Source organism: Chanodichthys erythropterus, chromosome 13 (genome assembly GCF_024489055.1).
Source record: "Chanodichthys erythropterus isolate Z2021 chromosome 13, ASM2448905v1, whole genome shotgun sequence".
Classification (NCBI taxonomy): Eukaryota; Metazoa; Chordata; class Actinopteri; order Cypriniformes; family Xenocyprididae; genus Chanodichthys; species Chanodichthys erythropterus.
The window spans coordinates 21,098,319-21,118,087 of NC_090233.1; the positions used below are offsets into that span (position 1 = coordinate 21,098,319).

The 19,769-nt window shown below is 39.3% G+C and overlaps 1 protein-coding gene across 6 annotated transcripts in view; it reads right to left on the bottom strand.

Moving 5' to 3' along the window:
• LOC137034276 (apoptosis-inducing factor 3) overlaps positions 1-14,122 on the bottom strand; it is a 41,069-nt gene extending 26,947 nt beyond the window's left edge. For 3 of the 6 annotated variants that reach the window (XM_067407042.1, XM_067407036.1, XM_067407043.1), the window contains exons 1-2: positions 13,988-14,122; positions 13,618-13,845 (exon numbers count right to left, since the gene is read on the bottom strand). The gene's annotated coding sequence lies outside the window, so the exon portion shown is untranslated. Of the gene's footprint in view, positions 1-2,453; positions 2,481-2,537; positions 2,766-13,617; positions 13,932-13,987 lie in introns of those variants that run through there. The other 3 variants (XM_067407038.1, XM_067407039.1, XM_067407041.1) reach the window with 3 other exon arrangements.
• Between the last annotated feature and the right edge of the window lie 5,647 nt (positions 14,123-19,769).

Sequence of the window (19,769 nt, forward strand, 5' to 3'; positions counted from 1 at the left end):
CAGAGGAAAATGTGCTATAATATCACAATGCAAAATACAAGTTCTCGACAAGTTGCATCAGATTCAGCCACTAAGCAACAAACTAACTTACAGCATTATTTGTTTGTCACAATACTTCTTACTGATTGGCACAGGCTATAAAAAATACTACATTGTCACATAGCTTTGCTTACAACTGAGTGAATCACGTACCGACTTCTTTGTAGGATCAACTGCTGGCCTTTCTGGGCAATCGGGCAGCAAGCCCCAAATATTTCACTTTTTCCCCTAAAGTAGGTTAATCAGATTTTCAGCCTTCACAACATATGACGCAGTTCTCCCTCTCGCTTACCATCTGTCCTCAAGCCAAAAGCAGAAACTCTTTGCTGTAAACAGGCTGTCAGACTCACTATCTACATTTACTACAATACCTAAAGATCCAGCAAAAGACTAGTAAAAGACTATATATTTAGAGAGAGGCCTTTATTCTGCACACTTCTTAGATACATAGCGGTTTTAGATGCACCGATACTAAATTTCTCCACTGATACTGATTTTTCAGAATGCCGATACAGATATTTTTAAAAGGTTTGAACAAAAATGAAAATCATCCCATAATTTTCTCACCCTCAAGCCATCATAAGTGTATATCACTTTCTTCTTTCAGCCAAACACAATTGGAGTTATATTAAAAAATATCCTGGCTCTTCCAAGCTTTATAATGTATGGAAGAGGATTAGGGCCATGCAAGCAAAAATAAAAAAAATAAAACCATCTTGAGATTAAAGTTGTTAAATTTCAAGAAAAAAATCATTAAATTTCGAGAAAAAAGTTGTTAAATTTCGAGAAAAATGTCGAAATAAAATGTTGAGAATAAACTCGTTAAATTACGAAAAAAAAACTAGTTAAGATTTCAAAAAAAGTCGAGATAAAATGTTGAGAATAAACTTGTTAAATTACGAGAAAAAAACTAGTTAAGATTTCAAAAAAAGTCGAGATAAAATGTTGAGAATAAAGTCATTAAATTACGAGAAAAAAGTCATTAAATTACGAGAACAAATTCGTTAATATTACAAGAAAAATGTCGTTAAATTTCGAGAAAAAACTCGAGATAAAATGTTGAGAATAAATTCGTTAAATTACGAGAATAAATTCGTTAATTTGATGACTTTATTCTCAACATTTTATCTCGACTTTTTTCTCAAAATTTAATGACATTTTTCTCATAATTTAACAAGTTTTTTTCTCGTAATTTAATAACTTTATTCTCAACATTTTATCTTGACTTTTTTCTCGAAATTTAACAAGTTCTTTCTCGAAATTTAACAACTTTAATCTCGAGATGGTTTTATGCTTTGCCCTAATCCTAATTAATTGAGAGGCTAAATAATTAATAAAACAAATTAGTAAAAATAATAGTATTAGTAAAAATCATATTAAAAAAATATGTATCACACCGCAGGCACAGGACTAGTGAAGGTAAAAAGGTGTTTTAAAATGGTGAAAAAAAACTCAAATAAATGCTGATCCATCACTACCTAAAATATATACTTTCTCTTTTTGATATTTCATATTCCCTTTCATATACAGTACTATTCAAACATTAAAACATTTCTTAAAGAAATAAATACTTCTATTGAACAAGGATGCATAAAATTGATGCTGTTCTTCTGAACATTGTATTCATCCAAAAAAATGTATCATGGTTTCCACAAACATATTAAGCAGCACAACTTTTTTCAACAATGATAATAATAAGCAAATAATAAGCAAATCAGCATATTAGAATGATTTCTGAAGGATCGTGTGACACTGAAGACTGGAGTAATGATGCTGAAAATTCAGATTTGATCACAGGAATAAATTATATTTTAAAATATATTCAAACTGAAAAAAATCCACAGTATTACTATTTTTACTGTATTTTTTTTTTTTTTTGTCAAATAAATGCAGCCTTGCAGCCTTATTTTAAAAACATTAAAAACATCTTACTGACTCCAAACATTTGAACAGTAGTGTACATTATGACCTGAAATACTGATGTTGTTAATTAAAAAAAGCCAATGGACATGTTATGTGTAACTACCCTATACTGTATGGCAATGATTGTCTCATTTGTGTCTTTTTAGGAGGCATAGTTGATCATTAACTCCATTTAGTCTCAAGAACTATGAAAGAGCAGTCATATTCTCTTATAGCAATGTTCAAGAAATATACTGGCTCCCTCAAGATCTTTATTGATCCTGCAGACTTTCATTTTCTACCCCTGCTGTTCCTCCAAATCGTTTTGACAGTTGCAAGTTATAACTCTACTCACAATACTGCAATGTACCAGCAAAGCCTAAGACTGCATTATAACAGCAACGCTGGCCCACCATCTAAACCCATTTCATTAAAACGAGTAACTCCATTCCAAACAAACAGCCTGCAAAAGCATTTTCTCTTCTCCTGAAAGCCTTTGAGAGACAACCTACACAAGCACAACTGTCCACATGCTGAGCTCTGACTGACTGCGCTGTTTTATCCAGACAGGACATTGACAAAAACAATATACCTACTGTATGATCATGCCTGTCTCTCATCCATCCTTTTATTCTGCTGCCAAGAACTGGAAATGTCCCACCCTGCAAATTTAAGTGAATGCTTCTCTGAACCTTCTCTGGAAGGTTAGTCCCCTTCCCACACCAACAACTTCCCCTCCACCAACACACACACACACACACTAATAGTTTATCATCTGGACTCTGACTGACACGCGAGTACAAAGGAAGTGCTACACAGTGATGTGTGTCCCACAGCCATGACTTGAGCAGTGGATGGTTTCAGGAACTATGTAACTCCACAGATGGAAGCATGTGTCAGCATTTACACTGTAGATACAGGACAGCATTGCTTTTATCACACACTGTCAATTATTCATTCTTGGCAGTGTCAATCAATCATTCAAGGCTTGTCAAAGCCTTGTCTGAAAGTTTAATAGTTTTATAGGCCCCTGAAAGAAATTAATAATTAAATTCAGCGAGGACGCATTAAATTCATCAAAAGTGACAGTAAAGTCATTTATAATGTTACAAAAGATTTCTATTTCTAATAAATGCTGTTATTTGGTACTTTCTATTCATCAAATAATCCTGGTATCACGGTTCCACAAAAATATTAGGCAGCACAACTGTTTTCAAAATTGATGATAATAAAGAAATGTTTCTTGACACTGAAGACTGGGGAAATTATGCTGAAAAATCAACTTTGTAATCACAGGAATGTTATTATAAATAAATATAAAATTTTTACTGTTTTTACTATATTTTTGATTAAATTAATGCAGCCTTGGTGATCATGAAACCCCAAGGTGATCAAGACTAACGTCAATGCTTTTGCGTTCTCTCGCAAATGTTTTGCGCTTCCCCGAGAAACTTTGCATTCGCTCGCAAAACCTTTGAGTTCCCCTGAGAAACTTTGTGTCCTCTAGCAAAACCTTTGCATTCCCCCAAGAAACTTTGCGTTTGCTTGCAAAACCTTTGAGTTCCCCTGAGAAACTGTGTTTCCATGAGAAACTTTGCGTTCACACTCAAAACCAAAAGAACGCAAAAGCATTGGCAAACAATTTTTCCTCCATCTCATATTTTTTTCCCTTAAGGGGCTCCATACAAAAGAGACCTCAATAGCTAGTTTCCACCGCAGGAACTTTCCCCAGGAACTACTTGACTTTGTGGTGGTACTTGGTGTGTTTCGACCGCAGGAACCAATGAAGTTCCAGGTACAATTTTCCCCTCAGAAAGTCCCTGCTCACGAGGTAGTATTTTTTCAAAGTTCAGGACCCTTTCGGGGGTGGGACTTGGGCACTGGACATGCTGATTGGTTGAGTTCATGCAGCATTTTGATTGGTTGACTCCACGCAACATTTTATTTCAACCACCATTTTTAAAAGTGTGTTCCGGTGCGTGCAGTAAGAGTTGTTTACTACTTAAATCAACAATAGAGTTTAAAAAATACGACCGATAAGGTTCAGGCTTTATTAGGCTTATATGCAAAGGACAAATCCAACGGGAACCGTAAAGTCGCGTGCAGTTCTATGTCACCGTACTTAATCTTCATGGTACTTTAGACCACGATGGAAATGCAGACAGAAACAGGTCTGGGGGGAAAAATTTCTTGGGACAAATTGTTCCAGGTAATTTCAGTGGAAACGCGGCTAATGTCTCAAACTGTGCTCAGAATTACAAAAGACACCAAAGTCTGTAATCAAAAGTCAGAGAACATTTCTCATTTAAATTGACCAAGGAAGGTGGCAGATCTTCTCAGAAGCCACCAGAACAAGTAATAAAAATGTCCTTTGGGATGATATTTTGAATCTAAACTTGACTGGCAAATAAAGTTTTACTGACAAAAATCCCTTAATTTGAATTTGATGCTCAAACAATAGATGGTGAAAACAATTCGAAGGAAGATCATAGAAGCTGTCAACAGCCCTTAAGTTAAAAGTGTATTCTGGTTAAACATTAGGTCATTTGCCCTGATCTCAAGAAGATAAAGTGTCCCCTGATCGAAGGAAGATAAATCAGAGTGCGAATACTCACAACAAAGTAGAACCGCACCTGTTTGTCAACCTTCACCCTGCTCTCTCCTTTTTCCATTCACTGCTATTTGTCTCTAGATTTATTCAACAACAACACCGCCGTCACCAGTTAGATTGCAGCTCAGCTGTTTGATCAACATGCTGGAGGAATACAGGCAAAGCATCACAGCATTGTTAGAGTGTTTACACCAGAACATTTTCATGTACCCTCAGTCAGGGATGTCATGTACTGTAAGCATTTGCTGTATTTAGTCTGAATGGATGTGCTGTACAAGCAAACAATGACATGTTTGCACTTGGATATATCATTTAGAGAATTACAGGATGTCAGGAAACAACTCATTGATATCTCCTAAATATATTAATTTATAATATATCCTGATTATTAGCCTGTAATTCCAAGATTCTGAATATTTCAGCAGTTCTCATTTTTTTATAAATCAAAAATGTCTTGCATTTATGACAAGGAGATGGGCACCTTGTCATAATTGTAATACAATTTTTGATTTATAGGAATGAGATAGCAGAAAAATAAAATTTTAATAAAAAACATTTACCAAGATACCTGAATTATAGTCTGAATTATAAGTCTTGGGAACACTTTACAATCAGGATGCATTTGTTAGCATTAGTTAACTACATTATTTAAAATAAACTAACAATTCAATTTTTCTTCAACATTTTTTAATCATAGCCAATGTTAATTTCAACATTTACTAATACATTTTTTTTTAGTTATGGTAACTCTTTAGATTAGGGTCCAATTCTCATCATCATCTAGTTGCTTGTTAGCATGCATATAGAGGGTATTCGTCAACGCCACTTTCCCGCTGAAAACGCGCTCCCTCAGCTGGACTGAGTGGCAAAAGAACCTGCTGCGTGACTGGATTTAGTAGAGGAAACTGCGAAAATGCGAGTAAAACGAACAAATTACACTAAAGGTTGGAACTGAATGTGTTCCTTACAACTCGTCAAATAAAACTAATCCATGGATATCGACATGCAGCCAGGAGTCGTGTTTCATGACATTTATATGTGCCTGATTTCGACGGTGGGGAAATACATAAAGAAAATCTGCAGGTGAATATTTTATATAACTACAATATAGGTGTTACGGTACACAGGAGTCAGACACAGATGTAAACAGGTAACTGTAGTTTATTGACACCAGTAGAGCAGTATGCAGTGAACAGGTAAGCAGTGATGAATTAGTAGATGGATGAATGAGTAGAATGGAATAGTTACTGTCCTTTTCCTTTCAGATATGGATATCCGTGAACATGCTGGAGCTTGGAGATCGCTGGAGATGACTAGAGCACTCACACACAGGAGACGAGGCACACAGAGGGAAGGAGACACGCTGGAGACAGGTAAGTATGGAGCGGGGAGTCCTTGAGGTAAGCATTAACGTGAGTATCTGCAAACGAGACCGGACATGGAGTACTGTGTGTGTGTGCTCTATATACTGCTGTTGAGGAGTGCAATGATGAGGTGCAGGTGGCGGTGATCAGTACTCTGGAGATGGTGTGCGCTGTGATTGGTGGATGTTGGAACCTGACGTGTCTGTGACAGTACCCCCCCCCCTCCACGGCCCGCTCCTGAGGGCCGAGGACCCCGACGCCATGGTGGTCGGCCTCTTCCCCGTGGTGCCGGTCTGTCAGGGTGACTGTCATGGAAAGTTTGAAGTAAGTTGGGATCAAGGATGTCGTTTCTTGGAACCCAGGAGCGTTCCTCAGGGCCGTAACCTTCCCATTCGACCAAGTACTCCAGCTAACCACCACGACGCTGGGAGTCCAAGATCTTGCGGACCTCGTATGCTGCACCGTCTTCCAGGATGAGTGAAAGGGGGGGTTCGGCGGGAGTCACATCAGGTCCTGTGGAGAGAACAGAAGGGTGATAAGGCTTGAGGAGTGAGACGTGGAAAGTTGGGTGAATATGATACCCTTGTGGAAGTTGGAGTTGGTATGTGACCGGGTTGATCTGCTTGACGATGGGAAATGGGCCAATGAACCTGGGACTCAGCTTCTTGCAGGTCAGACGCAGTCTGATGTCCCGTGTCGATAGCCATACCTTCTGTCCGGGCTGGAAGACAGGGGTGTTGGAGCACCACAGGTCCGCTGTCATCCAGCGTCTGCGCAGAGCTCGTTGCAGCTGGTGGTGAGCTGAGTCCCAGACCCTCTCGCTCTCTCGGAACCAGTAACCCACTGCCGGAACGCTAGATGGTTCCCCGGTCCAGGGGAACAGTGGGGGTTGGTAGCCGAGTACGCACTGGAATGGAGTGAGTCCTGTAGTCGACTGCCGGAGAGAGTTCTGGTCGTACTCGGCCAAACCCAAAAACTGGTTCCAAGAGTCCTGATGGTCATGACAGAAGGTACGGAGGAAGTGGCCGATCTCCTGGACCTTCCTTTCCGTCTGCCCATTCGACTGCGGATGGTACCCCGATGTTAGACTGACGGCCACACCTAGGAGTGAGTGGAAGGCTTTCCATACCCTGGAGATGAATTGGGGTCTTCTGTCCGATACAATGTCCTCTGGTATTCCGAAATACCTGAACACGTGGTTGAAGAGCATTTCTGCCGTCTCCATGGCAGTGGGTAATCCTCTTAGTGAAATGAGATGACAGGATTTGGAGAAACGATCTATGATGACTAGGATGCAGGTATTTCCATCAGAAGCAGGATGGTCCGTTATGAAATCCAACCCTAGGTGTGACCAAGGTCAGTTGGGAACGGGCAGAGGAAAGAGTTTCCCAGCTGGCAGATGACGAGGACTTTTGGAGATGGCGCACTCCTGCCAGCCCTGCACGTACCTTCTGACATCAGCTGCCATCCCTGGCCACCAGAAGCGTTCTTTCAGCAACGAGAGGGTTTCATTGACCCCCGGGTGACAAGTGCCTAGTGACGTGTGAGCTGAGTGGATGGTTGGAGTGCGTCGTGTCCGGGTGATGTAAAGCAAGCCAGGTGGACAGCCCGGCGGAGGGTTCGTGGAGGCATTGGAGAAGGGAATGGTCTCTTCTGACCAAGTGATGGGGCTTACGATGAGCGAGCTTTGGATGATTGGCTTAGGTTCTTCCATTTCTCTTCAGGAGCATGGAGATGGGAGAGAGCATCCGCTTTTGTGTTCTTTGAGCCAGGTCGATAGGATATGGTGTAGTTAAACCGGGAGAAGAACATGGCCCAACGAGCTTGTCTTGGATTCAACCTTTTGGCAGCACAGAGATATTCTAGGTTTTTGTCATCTGTCAGAACCAGGAACGCATGTTTAGCTCCCTCCAGCCAATGCCTCCACTCTTCCAGAGCAAGCTTCACAGCGAGGAGTTCCCTGTCACCGATGTCGTTGTTGACTTCCGCCGGGCTGAGCTTGCGGGAGAAGAAGACGCATGGGTGGAGTCTACTTGGTGTCCCCTGCTGCTGTGACAACACCGCTCCCACTCCGGTGGTAGAGGCGTCCACCTCTACGATGAAGGGCAGCTCTGGATCAGGGTGGACGAGTAAGGGAGCGGTGGTGAAGGCTTCCTTGAGGCTTGGTTAAAGGCGTTGGTGGCTGCTGAATTCCAGGACAGAGACTTGGGCTTGTTTCTGAGGAGACTGGTGAGAGGATGGGTGATGGAGCTGTAGTCTTTGATAAACCGGCGATAGAAGTTTGCGAATCCAAGGAAGCGTTGTAATTCTTTAATGGTTGAGGGTTCTGGCCAGGTTGTGATGGATTCATCCTTCATCTCCTCCATCCGGATGCCACTGTGGTCGACGATGTATCCCAGGAATGACACTGTAGGCTGATGGTAGGCTTTTCCGCTTTGAGAACAGGTGGAATTGACGAAGGCAGGTGAGGACCTCCGCAACGTGTCGGCGATGTTCTGCCTGGCTCCAGGAGTAGATGAGTATGTCGTTGATGTATACTAGGACGAAGCGATGGAGAAACTCCCGGAGCACCTCATGGATTGAAGTCCTGGAATACGGAGGGTGCGTTGACCAGGCCATACGGCATCACGAGGTACTCATAGTGGCCAGTAGGAGTAATGAAGGCGGTCTTCCCCTCACGTATCCGGGTGAGGTTATACGCGCTGCGGAGGTCCAACTTCGTGAACACAGTGGCACCACAGAGATGTTCTAGGGCCGCTGGGACGAGAGGAAGGGGATATCTGAATTTTACGGTAATCTTGTTGAGTGAGCGATAGTCGATACAGGTCCGCAAACCTCCGTCCTTTTTAGCCACGAAGAAGAAGCTGGAAGCAGCAGGGGAAGTAGACGGCCTGATGTATCCTTGAGCGAGGGCTTCCTTGATGTAATCCTCCATGGCCTTCTCCTCCAGGATGGATAATGGGTAGAACTTACCCTTTGGCACTGGTTCACCCAGAAGCAGATCGATGGCACAGTCCCATGGCCGGTGTGGAGGCAGCTTGTAAGCCCTTTGTGGGCAGAAGACATCGCTGAAGGGGGCGTAACATTTGGGAATGTCGATGGAGCGTTTCTCAACTGGGCTCTCGATGGATGTTGCACAGAGGGAGAGATCAGAAAGTGGAGTTTGTGGTACAGGAAGTTCAGCCAGGCATCAAGAGAAACAGGTTTCGCCCCACTTCAGATTTTCGCCCGTTTTCCAGGAGATGGTCGGATTGTGCTGCTCCAACCAGGGGCGCCCCAGAACCACGTCAGCGGTGGAATCCTCCAGATCCAGCAGATGTAATTCCTCTTGATGTAGAAGACCGACTTGCAACTTGAGAGGTCCTGCCACTGTACGGACGTGCTTACGGCTGAGAGGCTTGCCAGTTATGGAGTTGATCTGGTAGATCGTCGGAGACGGAGAGGTCTTGAGATGAAGCTGCCGGCAGAGGGCACCGGAGACGAAGTTGAAATAGGTAGGTTTAAATCTGCGTAATCACTTATATCAATGTTATATCGTCATATTTTCCAGCCCTAAAACATATATAGTATAGTTTTTGTCAGTGTTGTTTTTTTAAAAACACACAATTATGCAGAATATAAGATCAAAAATATTTAATTGATGAGTTGTCAACATAATATAAAACAATACAATATATACGGTATGATTTTACCTCAAAATCCAACATTTTGACACAAAATGAAAACTGCAAATCCATGTTTCTCTGCCTGAAGTTCAGATGTTTCTGAATTGCAGTGATCGATTTGCTTTTTTCTGTTGCTTTCTGATTTTTTTAAATATATGCCTCAGGTTTTGTGTCAAAGCTATTTTTACAGTCAATCACAAAGCTCTTTCCCGTTTTGGATGTGTTTTGTGTGTTTTTCGCGACATTCACGCTGAAAACCAATGCTGCCGCTCAGTCTTTTGCCTCTCAGTGACGTGACCGCAGCCGTAATGGTCGACGGTGACGTCACTTGCATACCCTCTATTACTAGGATATTGGCTGTATATTAGCACTTATAAAGCACATATTAATGCCTTATTCTGCATGACCATATTCTACATCCCATAAATCTACCCAATACCTAAACTTAAAGGGTTAGTTCACCCAAAAATGAAAATTCTGTCATTTATTACTTACTCTCATGCCGTTCCACACTCGTAAGACCTTCATTAATCTTCGGAACACCAACACATTTATCGGAGCATAAATTAATCAGTGTAGCGAATCATGATTTGGATCGCGTGTCAAACTGCCAACGGCTGAAATCATGTGACTTTGGCACTCTGAACAGCAGATTCAACTGTGCTCCGAATCTTCCTGAATCAGTGTTTTGAAATCGGCCATCACTATATAAGTCGTTATTTTGTTTTTTTGGCGCTCCAAAAATATTCTCGTCGCTTTATGATATTAATATTGAACCACTGTACTCACATGATCCAATTTAAATATGTTTTTAGTAGTACCTTTATGGATCTTGAGAGAGGAAATGTCATTGCTCCCTATGGAGGCCTCACGGAGCTATCGGATTTCAACTAAAATATCTTAATTTGTGTTCTGAAGATTAACGAAGGTCTTACGGGTGTGGAACTGCATGAGGGTAAGTAATAAATGACAGAATTTTTATTTTTGGGTGAACTAACCCTTTAACAACTACTATTAATGAGCAGTAATTATGAGTTTATTGAGGCAAAAGTCATAGTTAATAGTTAGTTAATATTGAGAATCCATTAGATTTTTACTAACATGAACAAAGATTAATAAATGGTTAAAAAAGTGTATTGCTCATTGTGAGTTTATGTTAGCTAATGCATTAGCTAATGTTAACAAATGAGACCTTATTGTAAAGTGTTACCAATATGAATTCTGAATTTATACTGTAGCTCAATTTTCATATTTGTGTCTGTTTTTATTTCTCCTAAGGAAATTGTTGAGAAAAATCAGTTACACTATATTTTGATAGTCCACTTTAGACATTTTACTGACTATAAGCAACTAACTCTCATTAAATATTAGTAGACTGTTAGGTTACAGGGTTTTTTAGAATAAGTTGACATCTATTGCAAAGCTACTTATAGCCAGTAGAATGTCTGTTGAGGGTCCATCAAAATAAAGTGTCAGCAGATATTAAGCAGACAGTCTTTAAAATGACAGGTAGTTGACATGTAGTAGCAAAGTTACTGATAGTTAGTGGAATGTTTAAAGTGGACAATCGAAATAAACGTTTACTGAAACATCAGAGACAAAGTTGATACTTAAATGCAATATAACTGAAAACTTCATAAGTAAGGTCACAGATCTTTTCAGTAGCCAGCCTGGCACCCAAGGGCCCCCAGGGTCCATCCATAGGCCCCTTAAAGAATAGTGTCTGAGCAATGAAATTTTCCTTTGTTAATCCCCAAAACTACAATAGAGCGGTCTTGAGTTGTAGTGAGATGTAAAGAGGCTTTTGTTTGACTTTAGTTTATCACTCCGAGCTGCCACAGGATTATTACAGCGCAAATGAAATTCAAATATTGGCTTACAGCTAATCAGATTCCTCATTAAGAGCTCTGAAAAGAAGAAACAATCAAACATCATGACCCTAATGGCCCCCTGGCTTCTTCTGATATTTGACATTTGATGTGTTTTACATGCTGCTCGAGTTCAGCTGGAAGCAGTGTGACTTGCTGTAAGTCTTTTCCATAATCAGAAGTTCACTGGAGTTCAGCACTGATCTGGTTGTGGAATTTAGATGCTAACCTTTAGTACATTGTGGGTTAAGGCACATACTCATAATTCTAGCGGTTTCTTGCATATTTACAGTCAACGTAAATGGTGCTTGAAAAGTATTTGGTCAAAATGTACCTTATAGGGGACCTATTATACCCCTTTTACAAGATGTATTATAAGTGTCTGGTGTCCCCAGAATGTGTCTGTGAAGTTTCAGCTTAAAATACCCCACAGATAATTTATTATAGCTTGTCAAATTTGGCCCTATTTGGGTGTGAGCAAAAACACGCCGTTTTTGTGTGTGTCCCTTTAAATGCAAAAGAGCTGCTGCTCCCGGCCTGCTTTCCAGAAGAGGGCGGAGCTTTAACAGCTCGTGCTTCGGTTGCTCAACAACAACAAAGCCGGACAATCTCAAGCAGCCAAAATGAGGATTGTCAGTAACAATGTTCAACCTTACATTCTTCAAACCAGAGTCGACACTGATGGAGAGACTCAGGAAGAAGTTACAACTTTTAGAATGCAAATGTACATTTCTGAATGGTTAATGGATGAATTTATGTAGTTGCTGTGGTGTTGATTCAACTCATAGACTAGCATGTGCCATCATGTTCATCTTTTGTGCAAATCCAGTGTTGAATTGACCCTCGTTTGTGAAGCAGTCCGGCGTAAAATGACAGCATGGTATAACAACACTCTACTACAACAACTCTTCCTCTTCTCTAAAGCAGCTCAACATTGGCCTCACCCCCTTTGTTGCATGTTTATGTAAATTTTGGGGTTTGTGATGTCACCAACCCGAGAAGAAGCTTGTTGTAGTCCCTACCAGCCATTTGTTGTAGTCCTTAAAAGTGATTGCTGTAAAAGAAAATATCTCCCTTTGCATTGAACTTTGAGTATCGTAACTTAAGCAGATGTTGTTTATGCTCAAACAGCAACATTACACACTAACTAAAGTTAAAGAAGTGAAATCATAATCAAGGAACCCTTTATAGAATTTTTATACAAGCTAGGAAATGAGAAGAATACAGGCACACTGCATTAAGCCTGAACAGGAATGGGAGAAATCTTGATATATCTTTTAATATCAAGATTTTGTTACACTGTAAATCTCAGTGGTACTTTCATATATCTTTCATCTTCAGTACACTAAAAAATTGGTGTAAGATTTACTTTGAAGCAATTTTCACTTATAGTAGATTTCACAAATAATTACAAAAGAAATGGCAAGTAACAGTAAGTAGAAAGACTGAAGTAGTATTTTTTTGCAAAATGGACTCCATTGATCTTTTTTTTTTTTTTACAGTGTATTACATAAAAATCTACATTTTCATGTCTTTTAAAAGGATATAGAAAATAGTTTCCACACATTCCTATGATTTTTCAGTCTTTATTGATTACTGGATAAGGATTTAAATGTGCATTTATGTATTTAGCAGATTTACCATTTTTTATTATTTAAAATTTTTTTTTTATAATGATTGCACCCACAAAGAGCCATTTCTCTAGATTAAATCTTAATTTAATATCTTAAATGTAAATTAAAAGTAAAATTGGCAATAGAAATATCCACAACCTTTAACTTATGTATGGCTTTTCCATGCCTGGCAATCACAATTTCCAAACTCCCTGATATTTCTAGGTTTGAGAACCCCAGATGGGGTAAATAGAAAGAAAAACTGAAACTGAACTAAAGTTTACACAAGTTCACCCATCATCTGAGATCTCAATGCACCATGCTATAATATTCCAACACTGTGGACCTCAAATCTGCACCCATCTACTGAACATGATCAAACAGCTTCCCAGTGCAAAATTCAAGCTCAGATGTCACACGTATTGCACAGAGCTTTCCTTTATCTTATCTGCTTGTACAAGTTCATTAAATTTGATTAAACATTATTCCATGCGCTAGCAGATTACAATCTGAATTGCATAACACTGGCAAACTGAGTTCATGATCTCTGCTCACCTGGTCCTGTCTCAATCAGGTGTGCTCAGAGTTTTCTGCATAAGGCCAGAGGTGTGGAACCCGCTGAAATTTCACTAGGTATCCGGTCTGATGTTATCTGTGAAGCTGGATTGGTGTTATTCCTCTTTCCTGTGGAGAATTCCAGAGCGCAGCACTCTCCTCTCCTGCCTCCTCCTCACGCTTTTACTGCAGTAGCCCAAGATCAAGGCACAGTCCCACCACAAACCTCTGACACACACACACACACACACACACAACAGAAAGCAGAGGCGCTTGTACGAACAGTTCTCTCTTACTCTCTCTCTCACGCTTTTGTGCTTGTCTTTCATAAACACCCTCTCTTTTTACCCCCTTCTTTCTTTTTACTCACTCCTGATCTCTCGCATTCTCTCTCTCTCTCTCTCTCTCTCAGGCGGAGGTTGGGGTTGCAGCAGCAGGACTCTTGCCAGTAACTCAGCTGTATGCAGTATTGATGGAGTTGCTCAGGGATGCTAACACAGCATGAATTTTCCCAGCGCTCCACTTTCCCTTTCGCTCTTCACCCCCTCCTGCAACTCCGTCTCTCCTTTTTGTCACTCCCCCAACCTATCAATCTGCTTCCTTTGGCTGACCGCTATCTAAATCACTCTGTTCCTGTGATATATTTTATTCTCCTTAGTTTTATTGAGTTTGTTCTCTCTCAAAAGTACCACATCATGGGTCTAGCTTGCAATTTTAGCAGATCAAATCTCAGGTTCTCATTGCTGTACATGCTGCCTGGATTTGTCCCTGTAGATTATCATTCTGCATCATTAGTACTCATTAATGGCACTTGCTAAGACTATCACTATTATTTATGCTCATACTTACACTCTAAAAAATGTTTGGTTAAAAACAACCCAAGTTGGGTTGAAAATGGACAAACCCAGCAATTGGGTTGCTTTAACCCAGTGGTTGGGTTAAATGTTTGCCCAACGTGCTGGGTAGTTTTATTTAACTCAACTGCTTAAAATGAACCCCAAAAATTAACATTTATTAATAATAAATGAGCATTTATTAATAAGATAATGCATAATAAACAATAAACACTTATTATTTATTAATAAATGTTTGATTATTATTGTTGCCTCTAGTAATTATGTGTTTGATTTTTAATTTCTCACCTATTTTGGATTCATTTTAAGCCAGCCATATAGTCATTTTTAATCAGTAGTTGAGTTAAATAAAACTACCCAGCAGGTTGGGCAAACATTTAACCCAACCACTGGGTTAAAACAACCCAATTGCTGGGTTTGTCCATTTTCAACCCAACTTGGCTTGTTTTTAACCAAACATATTTTAGAGTGTAGGTTTAGGGATTTGAATAATTCTCTACCCCTGTGTAACACTGAGTTATGCAGGCCCTTTTCTTATCCTGTACTGTTTGTGCTGTGGACAAGAATTAAAAGATAGTTGTTGAAAAGAAGTGCACTATTGTAACGAGGTCAGTAGATGTGGGAAGAAGGAGGCGGGAACCGGCAAACATTCAACAAAAACTTTAATCCAAAATAAACAAAGAACAAAACGAAAGTAATGCCGGCAGACCCTCGCGGATGTCTGCCGGCCACACAAACATAATAAACCATAAAATAAAGTCCAGGCCTGGTTCTCTCTCTGGTTCTCTCTCGTCCTTCACTGTAGTCGCTCCTCCTTTTATGCTTCCGGAGCTCCTCCGTGAGAGAAGAGCCGTTCCCTCACGGCTCTCGCCCGCCCTGCTCGTCACAACTATTATTTTTTGAAGCAAAATTATGACTTGGGCCAATATACAAAAACCTAGAACACTCTATTAACTGCACAGCAATAAAAAACACCTAGAATATCAAACTGCATAGTCATACTCTACAACTATACAGGGAACCCCAGTTGGAACATCGCTATAATATTAAAGTTTAAAATTAACTGATTTAAAGTTTTTATAATAATAACTTCATAATAATACATTTTAAATTACATAGGCCTAATTATGTTTCTACTAGGTTTTTTTTTTAAATATAAATATTTAAATGGTGCCTGTCATAAAAACATGACAGATTTATTCAAACATACATTAAATACGCCTATTGAAGAACAGGTTTAGTAGAAATACAATGAATATGCAATAGTGCATATATTTATCAAAATGCTCCTCTCTAAGTTAATTTTTCTAGCTGACTAACCAGTTATTGGTCATTGAATGGCTTTTCTGAGGTAAATGTAACATTACTTGACATAACAGACAGTTTTATTGACATCTTTTAGTAGTTAAAAGATTGAGCGATAAGACATGATACAGATTTTGGTGAGTTGTAGCCTACTGAATTTTTCAAAATACATACTGATGTTCATTCATGTTCATTTCATGCTGTAACTAGTAATATAAAGCGGAAGAGATGACTTAGCTCGAGCGCCAAACGGTAGGCCTATTTATTGTTTGAATTTCATCATAAAACTGGCAGAATTTGAAAGCTGAGACATTGTTTCATATCAAAAGAAACAAAGCACAAAGCCGATTGCGATTATTGGATGGAAGTTTACAATGTTCAGCCATGCTGAAGTTGTCATTTCAACAATTGAAAACAGCATAGATTGAAAGATTGATTCTTGGGATTTTGGTTCTTCAGAATGAGAATTGATTACAAATACAAAAAAATGTATTTATTGTTTACATTTCTTTAAAAATGACAAAATTTGAAATGTGAGACTTTGTTTCATATCAGAAGTAACCTGCTCTGTCTTGTCTGTTGACACGTTGTCAGTGTCCTCTTTGCTCTCCGATGTATTTTTCACTGTATGAGAACATGATGTGTGTCGAGAGATCGGCATGGCTTGTCGAACATAGCAACAGTAACTAAAGGGGGCGGGTCTTTGCGAATGGTCAATTGAATAGCAACATGCTAAAAAACAACAAGAACACAGTGAAACCTCCCATGCATAGCATTAAACTAAAAACCAGAACATCCTAACTGCATAGCAACTTGCTAAAAAAGCAACTAAACCCCCTAACAACTGCATAGCAATGTGCTAAAAACAATTAACTAGCAGCATACTAAAATACACACAGAATGCCCAAAAACTGCATGGCAACATAAACAAAAACACTTTTACATTGTAATGTGCTAAAAATCATGCCCTAGCAACCATCTAGCTATGCACCAGTAACTATGCACTAACCTTAGCAACCACCCCTAATGTAAAAATCTAGATTTCTCTTTTCTCCTTTGTGTGTTCCTGACTTCCTTTGTAAAAGGGGCAAAGTAAAAAGATGTCTGAAGATACTTACATTCTAATTATTACTGAAAGGGTCATGAGGCTTCGAGAAACCATTTTTGCTGTGGTCATCACAAAAGGGAACCTCTCTGATTTCATATTCATTAAATATGCTGTTGGATCAGAGAATAGTTGGGTGCACTTCACGTAAAGGAAACCTGAAATAATGATTTACTGATTAAAGTTGTGCTTGCCAATTAGATTCAAACAACACTTTTGTACAAAAAAACATTATGCTCTCACAATGCATTAAGGTAGCAATAAATAACAACCAATGCATTAGGGATTCAGCCTTGTAACAAGCAGTCTGATTTTACTGCAGCCATATGACATCTTTGCAACATCTGGCAGCAGGTACAATCAAAGTTACCTCCATCAGGAAGCAAAGATCCTGGTAGAACATCTACTTTTGAGGCCCTCTGCTGGTTAGAGGTGGAGAGCTGAGGAAACATCACTTCAAGGATAAAAGGACAAACATAACAATTTCATTAAGCTTTCATTCTCTTCACCAATGTGTCCCAGACATGGCCTGTCCTAGTGCAGAGAGCCATACAGGTCACAACATAATATATAGAAGATCAGAGATCTAATGAATTATGAATTAGCCTTGTTCTCTGCTATGAATGTTAATGTCTTGTTAATGTCCTGTAGAGATGCTTTTCAGCTTAAAACCCCTGCTGTGGAGACAGTGCATGTCCTGGAAGAATCGATAGCTTTAGATTTTCAAGGGCACAATAACTTATTAATCAGGTTATTACCTGGTTGGACAGTTATAATAAATCATGTTTAATACAATGACCTTTAAAATATACCAGTTATGATAATACATCAGATTAAATTAGATATTAATATATATTAAATTGGATATTAATATAATGCATGGATTAAAATATACAAGTTTGTTCAAAAGTTTGGGGTTGGAAAGATTTTTAAACTGTTTTTGAAAGAAGTCTCTTGTGCTTACCATGGATGCATTTATTTGATCAAAAATACTGTAAAAAAAAAAACAGTAATATTGTGAAATATTATTACAATTTAAAATATTGGTTTTCTATTTTTTTATATTTTAAAATGTTATTTATTCCTGTGATGCAAAGCTGAATTTTCAGCATCATTACTCCAGTCTTCAGTGTCACATGATCCTTCAGAAATCATTCTAATATACTGATTTGCTGGACAAGAAACACTTTTTATTATTATCAGTGTTAAAACTGTTGTGCTGCTTAATATTTTGTGGGAACTGTGATGCATAAAAATAAACTTCAAAAGAACAGCATTTACTTGAAATATAAATCTTTTCTAAATATCTTTACTGCCACTTTTGATTAATTTAATGTATTCTTGCTTAATTAAAGTATGGATTTCTTTCAAAATATGTTACTGATCCCAAGCTTTTGAAACACACACACACACACACACACACACACACACACACACACACACACACACACACTAACACACACACACACATATATATATATATACATATATACATATGTACACAACAACATATATACTGTATATATACAGTGGGTACGGAAAGTATTCATACCCCCTTAAAATTTTCACTCTTTGTTATATTGCAGCCATTTGCTAAAATCATTTAAGTTCTTTTTTTTTTCCCTTATTAATGTACACACAGCACCCCATATTGACAGAAAAACACAGAATTGTTGACATTTTTGCAGATTTATTAAAACAAAAATCACATGGTCCTAAGTATTCAGACCCTTTGCTGTGAAACAGCATATTTAACTCAGGTGCTGTCCATTTATTCTGATCTTCCTTGAGATGGTTCTACACCTTCATTTGTGTTTGATTATACTGATTGGACTTGATTAGGAAAGCCACACACCTGTCTATATAAGACCTTACAGCTCACAGTGCATGTCAGAGCAAATGAGAATCATGAGGTCAAAGGAACTGCTGAGACCAAGATAGAACTTTTTGGCCTTAATTCTAAGCGGTATGTGTGAAGAAAACCAGGCACTGCTCATCACCTGTCCAATACAGTCCCAACAGTGAAGCATGGTGGTGGCAGCATCATGCTTTTTCAGCTGCAGGGACAGGACGACTGGTTGCAATCGAGGGAAAGATGAATGCGGCCAAGTAAAGGGATATCCTGGATGAAAACCTTCTCCAGAGTGCTCAGGACCTCAGACTGGGCTGAAGTTTTACCAACAAGACAATGACCCTAAGCACACAGCTAAAATAACGAAGGAGTGGCTTCACAACAACTCTGTAACTGTTCTTGAATGGCCCAGCCAGAGCCCTGACTTAAACCCAATTGAGCATCTCTGGAGAGACCTAAAAATGGCTGTCCACCAACGTTTACCATCCAACCTGACAGAACTGGAGAGGATCTGCAAGGATGAATGGCAGAGGATCCCCAAATCCAGGTGTGAAAAACTTGTTGCATCTTTCCCAAAAAGACTCATGGTTGTATTAGATCAAAAGGGTGCTTCTACTAAATACTGAGCAAAGGGTCTGACTACTTAGGACCATGTGATATTTCAGTTTTTCTTTTTTAATAAATCTGCAAAAATGTCAACAATTCTGTGTTTTTCTGTCAATATGGGGTGCTGTGTGTACATTAATGAGGAAATATAACTGTTACGGTACAGACGGCACGGAGGCAGAAGTAAAAGCAAGTAAGGTTGTTTATTGAAGTTCAGCAATGAGCAGATGAGTAAATGGCGGATAGAGAGTTCAATGTGAAGATAGGGAATAGATACTGTCCTTTGTTGCTTGTAGATGGAAGTCGTGGTAGATGAGATGGAGAATGGCAGACACGGAGGGAGGAACACAGGAGGAAGACTGGAGACGCTGGAGATACTGGGATCGCTGGTAGCAGGTAAGTAGCAGGTTGGAGTCCTTTAGGTAAGTAT